Below are 7,069 nucleotides of genomic sequence, written 5' to 3'. Positions count from 1 at the left end.
TTGCTGACTTCCCTTCAACCCCCCCCCCCCACCCCATTCAAACCCAACTAATGTGTGCAGTTTTTTACCTGGGATCTACCTCAGTTAGTACTGATGGCACCTGGGTCCAAATCTGGTAATGACTGTGTCTCCGTGGGGATTACCTTTGCCTCTGACCTGGGAGGTAACGGGTTCAAGATCCCATCCCAGAGATAGGGATTGAAAACATGAGTTCCTGCTTCTCCCTCACGTGGATGTGTGGAAGATTTCCATCTTTGGGGTGGTGCAGTTAGCGTAAAGTTATTACAGTGCCAGTGACCCCGCTTCAATTCCCGCCACTGTCTGTAAGGAATTTGTACGTGACTGTGTTGGTTTCCTCCCACATTCCAAAGGTTTAGTGTGGTTGAGTAGGTTAATTAGCCAATTCGTTGTAATTGGCTGAGTCTGGCTCATTGGCTCAGAAGGGCACGGTATTGTGCTTTATTTCTAAGTAACTTCCCAATAATGTTGGGGAGAGATTGGATCAAGCTTGTAGACCTACACAAAGGAAGAGAGAGCAGGCAAGAGTCTTGCCTTCACTTTGTCCCACCGAGCAGGGTAAATGCCCCGTTTGACATAAGGCGCCTCCCTACAGTGCAGCACTTACTCCACATTCGGAGTATTGTGGGAAGTTCTGGGCTCCTGATCTGAGAAAGAGTGTGCTGGCATTGGACAGGGACCAGTGGACGTTCACGAGCTCGAGCCACGGAATGGAACAGTTAACATGTGAGGAGCATTTGATGGCTCTGGGACCATACCTCCTAGAGTTAAGAAGGATGGCCGAGAGGCACCTCATTAAAACCTGGTGAACATTGACAGGCCCAGATAGAGTGGACATGGAGAAGATGTTTCCTGTAGATGGGGAGTCTAGGACTAAAGGGCACAGGTTCAGAATCCAATGACATCTTCTTAGAACAGAAATACGGAGAAATTTCTATACCCGGAGGGTGGTGAATCTATGGAATTCATTGCTACAGAGAGATGCTATGGAGGCCAAGTCATTGGGTGTATTTAAAGTGGAAGTTGACAGGTTCTTCATTAGTAAAAGTTATGATAAGAAGGCAGATGAATAAGATTGAGAGGGATAATAAATCAGCCATGATGGAATGGTGAAGCAGATTCAATGGGCTGAATGGCCTAATTCTGCTCCCTTGTTTTATGGTCACCTGAGCAAGGTGCTCAATGGGACTTGGGCCCGCAACTTCTCAATGGTAAGCAGAGAACAAGGATCTAGGGTGGCTCCGTCGTGCAGTGGTGAAGCCATTGCCTCGCACTCCCAGTGAACACAGTCCTGACTGCTGGAACTACCCGTGTGGAGATTTCACGTTCTCCTTCTGATCACGTGGGTTTCCGCTGGCTGCTCCGGTTTCCCCCCGCGTCTCCACAGCGGGTGGGTTGGTGGCAGGAGCGTGGTAGCTTTCCTGTGACCAGTGGGCTGCTCTTAGTCTGCCCTCTACCCTTTGACCTCTTTGGTATGGGTGACCTTATAAGAACATTAGACAGACGCAGCATGGATTCAGAAAGGGCAGGTCCTGTTTGACAACTTACTGGAGTTCTTTGAGAACATAATGGGTGCAGTGGATAGAGGAGAACAGGTGGATGTCGTAGACTTGGATTTCCAGAAGCCATTCGATAAGGTGCAGCACAAGAGACTTATAAATAAGATACGGATGCATGGATAGTGGATTGGTTAACCAGTAGAAGGCAGAGAGTTGGTATAAATGGGTGTTTCTCTGGTTGGCAGTCAGTGGTGAGTGGGGTGCTGCAGGGGTCAGTGCTGGGCCCGCAGCTGTTTACCATTTACATTGATGATTTGGAAGAGGGGACTGAGTACAGCGTAGCAAAATTTGCTGATGATACTAAACTGAGTGGAAAAGCAAATTGTACAGAGGATGTGGAGAGTCTGCAGAGGGATATACAGTAGATAGGTTAAGTGAGTGGGCCAAGGTCTGGCAGATGGAATACAATGATGGTAAATGCGAGATCATCCACTTTGGAAAGAATAATAGAAGAGCAGATTATTATTTAAATGTTGCTGTGCAGAGGGACTTGGGAGTGTTTGTTCATGAATCGCAAGAAGTTGGCTTTCAGCTACAACAGGTTATTAAGAAGGCAAACGGAATGTTGGCCTTCATTGCTAGAGGGATTGAATTCAAGAGCAGGGAGGTCATGCTGCAACTATACAGGGTACTGGTGAGGCCGCACCTGGAGTACTGTGTGCAGTTCTGGTCTCCATACTTGAGGAAGGATATACTGGCTTTGGAGGCAGTGCAGAGGAGGTTCACCAGATTGATTCCAGGGACGAAGGGGTTAGCCGATGAGGAGAGATTGAGTTGACTGGAACTATACTCTCTGGGATTCAGAAGAATGAGAGGGGATCTTATAGAAACATACAAATTTTTGAAAGGGGTAGATAAGATAGAAGTAGGAAAGTTGTTTCCATTGGTAGGTGAGACTAGAACTAAGGGACATTGCTTTGAGATTCAGGGGAGAAAATTTAGGATGGAGATGAGGAGAAACTGTTTTTCCCAGAGAGTGGTGAATCTGTGGAATTCTCTGCCCAGGGAAGCAGTTGAGGCTTCTTCACTAAATATATTTAAGATACAGTTAGATAGGTTTTTACTTAGCAGGGCAATTAAGGGGAAAAGGCAGGTAGATGGAGCTGAGTTTACGGACAGATCAGCCATGATCTTATTGAATGGTGGGGCAGACTCAATGGGCCGGATGGCCTACTTCTGCTCCTATTTCCTGTGTTCTTATGTTGACAAAAAACCCCCACAGAATGCTGGAGGAACTCAGCAGGTCAGGCAGCATCTATGGAAATAAATAAATAAGCAGTCGTGCTTTCAAGCCGAGACCCTTCCTCAGGACTGAGAAGGAAGGGAGAAGATGCCAGAATAAAAAGGGTAGCGGTGGGGGAAAGAGGATGGCTGGAAGGTGACAAGTGAAGCCAGGTGGGTGGAAAAGGTCAAGGGCTGTAGAGGAAGGAATCTGATTGGAGAGGAGAGTGGACCATAGGAGAAAGAGAAGGTGGAGGGAACTGGGGGAGGTGATAGGCAGGTGAGAAAAAGTGAAAGGTCAGAGAGGAAAATAGGGGAGGGAGAAATTGATATTCATGCCCTCAAGTTTGAAGTTACCCAGACAAAATATGAGGTATTGCTCCTTCACTCTGAGGGTGGCCTCATCTTGGCACAAGAGGAGGTCATGGACCAACACACCAGACTGGGAGTGGGAATGGGAATTAAGATGTTTGGCCACCGGGAATTCCCGCTTGGGTGGATTGTGCAGAGGTGCTTGACAAAGCGGTCCCCCAGTTTACGACAGTCTCACCAGTGTAAAAGAGGCTGCCCCTGTAGAACAGACACAATAGAAGATCCCAGCAGATTCACAAGTGAAGTGTTGCAAACAACCAATGTGCAAAAGCAGACAAATCATGCAAATTGAAAAAAAAATAATACTGAGAACATGAGTTGTAAAGTCCTTGAAATCTGAGTGTTCAGGTTGTGGGATCAGTTCTGGGTTTGTTGAGTAGTATCTGTGCAGGGTTTCTCTGAAGGAGCTGCTGGAAATTCCAGAATTTTTACCTCCTACCTCAGATTTCCAGTATTTGCAGACTTTTATGAGGATTAAGGATTAGTTTCAGTTGTCACATACATCGAAACATCAAAACAGACATTGTAATCTGTCATTTGAGTCAACGACCGACACAATGGATCCAAGGATTGTTTTGGGGGAAGCCCGCAAGTATCGCTAAACTTGCGGCACCAACATTGCACGACTCTAACTCATTAATCCAGTTCTCCAATGACCATACACGTCCCAGCACTATTCCATCTGCCACTTCTTTGCCCGTTCTCCTAATCTGTCAATGTCCTTCTGTAGCCTCTCTGTTTCCTCTACACTACCTGCCCCGCCACCCATCGTTATATCACCACAAGGCCATCAATTCCATCATCCAGATCACTGACATATAAGATAAAAAGAATCAGTCCCAACACAAACTCCTGTGGAACACCACTAGTCACCAGCAGCCATCCAGAGGAGTAGTCAGTCTGAGACTCTTTATCGGGTCCTGGCAAAGGTTCACAAACCTCACAAACTTTATACTTTATTGTCACCAAACAATTGGTACTAGAATGTACAATCATCACAGCGATATTCGATTCTGTGCTTCCCACTCCCTGGATTACAAATATTAAATATTAAAAACAGTAAAAATTAGTAAATATTAAAAATTTAAATTATAAATCATAAATAGAAAATAGAAAAATGGAAAGTGAGGTAGTGCAATAAAACCGAGAGGCAGGTCCGGATATTTGGAGGCTACGGCCCAGATCCGGGTCAGGATCCGTTCAGTAGTCTTATCACAGCTGGAAAGAAGCTGTTCCCAAATCTGGCTGTACGAGTCTTCAAGCTCCTGAGCTTCTCCCGGAGGGAAGAGGGACGAAAAGTGTGTTGGCTGGGTGGGTCGTGTCCTTGATTATCCTGGCAGCACTGCTCCGACAGCGTGCGGTGTAAAGTGAGTCCAAGGACGGCAGAGTGGTTTGTGTGATGTGCTGGGCTGTGTTCACGATTTTCTGCAGCTTCTTCCAGTCTTGGACAGGACAACTTCCATACCAGGTTGTGATGCACCCTAGAAGAATGCTTTCTACAGTGCATCAATGAAAATTAGTGAGGGTTTTAGGGGACAGGCCAAATTTCTTTAGTTTTCTCAGGAAGTAAAGGCGCTGGTGGGCCTTCTTGGCAGTGCACTCTGCTTGGTTGGACCAAGTCAGGTCATTTGTGATATTGATCCCAAGGAACTTAAAGCTTTTGACCTGTTCCACTTGCGCACCACCCATGTAAATTGGGTTGTGTCAACAACCAATTCCTTCGTCTTGCTTACGTTGAGGGATAGGTTACCGTCTTTGCACCATGCCACCAGGTTCTTAATTTCCTCTCTGTACTCAAACTCATCATTACCCGAGATATGGCCTACAATTGTTGTGTCATCAGCAAACTTACATATTGAGTTTGATGGAAACTTGGCTACACAATCATCGGTGTACAGTGAGTACAGCACGGGGCTGAGTACACAGCCTTGTGGGGCACCGGTGCTCAGAGTGATTGTAGAGGAGAGCTTGTCCCCTATTTTTACAGCCTGGGTGCTGTCTGTGAGGAAGTTGAAGATCTAGCTGCAGATCTGAGTTCTAAGGCCCAGGTTCCAGAGCTTAGGAATCAGTTTATTTGGAATGATGGTATTAAAGGCAGAGCTGTAGTGAATGAAAAGGAGCCTTACGTATGCGTCTTTATTCTCCAGGTGTTCTAAGGAGGAACGTAGGGCCAGAGAGATGGCATCTGCCGTTGGCCTGTTGCTCCGGTAGGCGAATTGCAAAGCGTCGAGGTTGACCGGTAGGCTGTGGTTGATGTGTGCCATAACCAATCGCTTGAAGCACTTCATAGCAATTCATGTCAGAGTCACAGGTTGATAGTCATTCAGGCATGCCATCTTGCTCTTCTTCGGCACTGGGATTATCGTTGCCTTCTTAAAACACGAGGGGATCTTAGACTGAAGCAAGGAGCAGTTGAAGATGTCAGCAAACACTCTAGCTAGCTCGCTTGCACAGGCCTGGAGAACCTGTCCCGGGACGCCATCTGGGCCCATCGCCTTCCTTGGATTTATCTTCAGGAAGGCCCTTCTAATGTCCTCCTCGGTGATGATGAATCTCGATGCCACCAGGTCCGGTTCATCAGGAGGGAGCAGGACGCTCCTCTTCTGTTCAAATCTTGCTTAGAATACGTGAAGTTCGTCAGGAAGAGAAGCGCCACAGTTATTGATATTCCCAGCCTTTTCTTTGCACCCAGTGATCTCATTTAGACCCTGCCATAGTCTACTAGCATCCCTCTGGTTAGCCTGGGCTTCCAACTTGGCTCGATATTGCCTTTTGGCACACTTAATGGCTTTCCGGAGTTCACACCTGGATTCTGTGTAGCGACTGGTATCCCTGGACCTAAAAGCCGCAGCTCTAGCCTTTAAAAGGGACTTGACCTCATAATTCATCCAAGGTTTCTGGTTAGGGAATACCCGGATCGTCTTGCGAGACACACAGTCCCCCGTGCATTTCCAAATAAAGTCCATGACAGCTGAGGCATACTCATCGAGGTTAGCTGCCGAGTCCTTGAATACTAACCAGTCCACCGATTCAAAGCAGTCACGGAGGACCTCATCCGTTTCCTCCGTTCAACGCAACACCACTTTTGACACCGTGACCTCCCGCTTCAGTTTCTGTTTGTAAGCTGGGAGGAGGAGTACGGCCTGATGGTCTGATTTTCCGAAGTGAGGTCGTGGGATGGAACAGTAGGCATCCTTGACTGCTGTGTAGCAGTGGTCAAGTATATTCGGGCCTCTAGTGGGGCAGGAGACATGTTGGTATAACTTTGGCAGTGCCTTTCTGAGGTTGGCTTGGTTAAAGTCCCCGGCTGTAATGAGCAAAGCCTCCAGATACCTGGTCTCAAGTTCACTGATGTTGGCATACAGTATGTTTGGAGCACACTCCACGTCCGTCTGGAGGGGAATGTAGACCGCTGTCAGTATGACCAAGGTGAATTCCCGTGGCAGATAGTAGGGACGACACTTCACCGACAGGTGTTCCAGGTCCGGGCTGCAGGAGCTTGTCAGTGCCACTGTGTCCGAGCACCACGCAGTGTTGATCAGTAGGCAGACACCACCTCCCCTCGTCTTGCTCGAAAACGCCGTGCAGTCCATCCGATGGATTGAAAATCCCTCCGGTCGGATGGCACAGTCGGGGGTGGCAGGGGAGAGCCAGGTCTCGGTGAAACAGAATACACAGCAGTTCTGCATCTCCCTGCAGTAGGTGAGTCTCTCTTTAAGATCATCCACCTTGTTCGAGACCCCAAGTATCAATTATGTTCCTCCAGCATTTTTTGTGTGTTACTGTGGATTTCCAGCATCTGCAGAATCTTTTGTGTTTATGTATTAGGAGAGTATTTGCCAGTTTCCGTGATGAGACAACATAGAAATAACACACAAGGAATAGCAAGTCATGTGCTC

This window comes from Mobula birostris, chromosome 12, assembly GCF_030028105.1.
Source record: "Mobula birostris isolate sMobBir1 chromosome 12, sMobBir1.hap1, whole genome shotgun sequence".
Taxonomy (NCBI): Eukaryota; Metazoa; Chordata; class Chondrichthyes; order Myliobatiformes; family Myliobatidae; genus Mobula; species Mobula birostris.
This window is presented reverse-complemented; position numbering follows the sequence as displayed.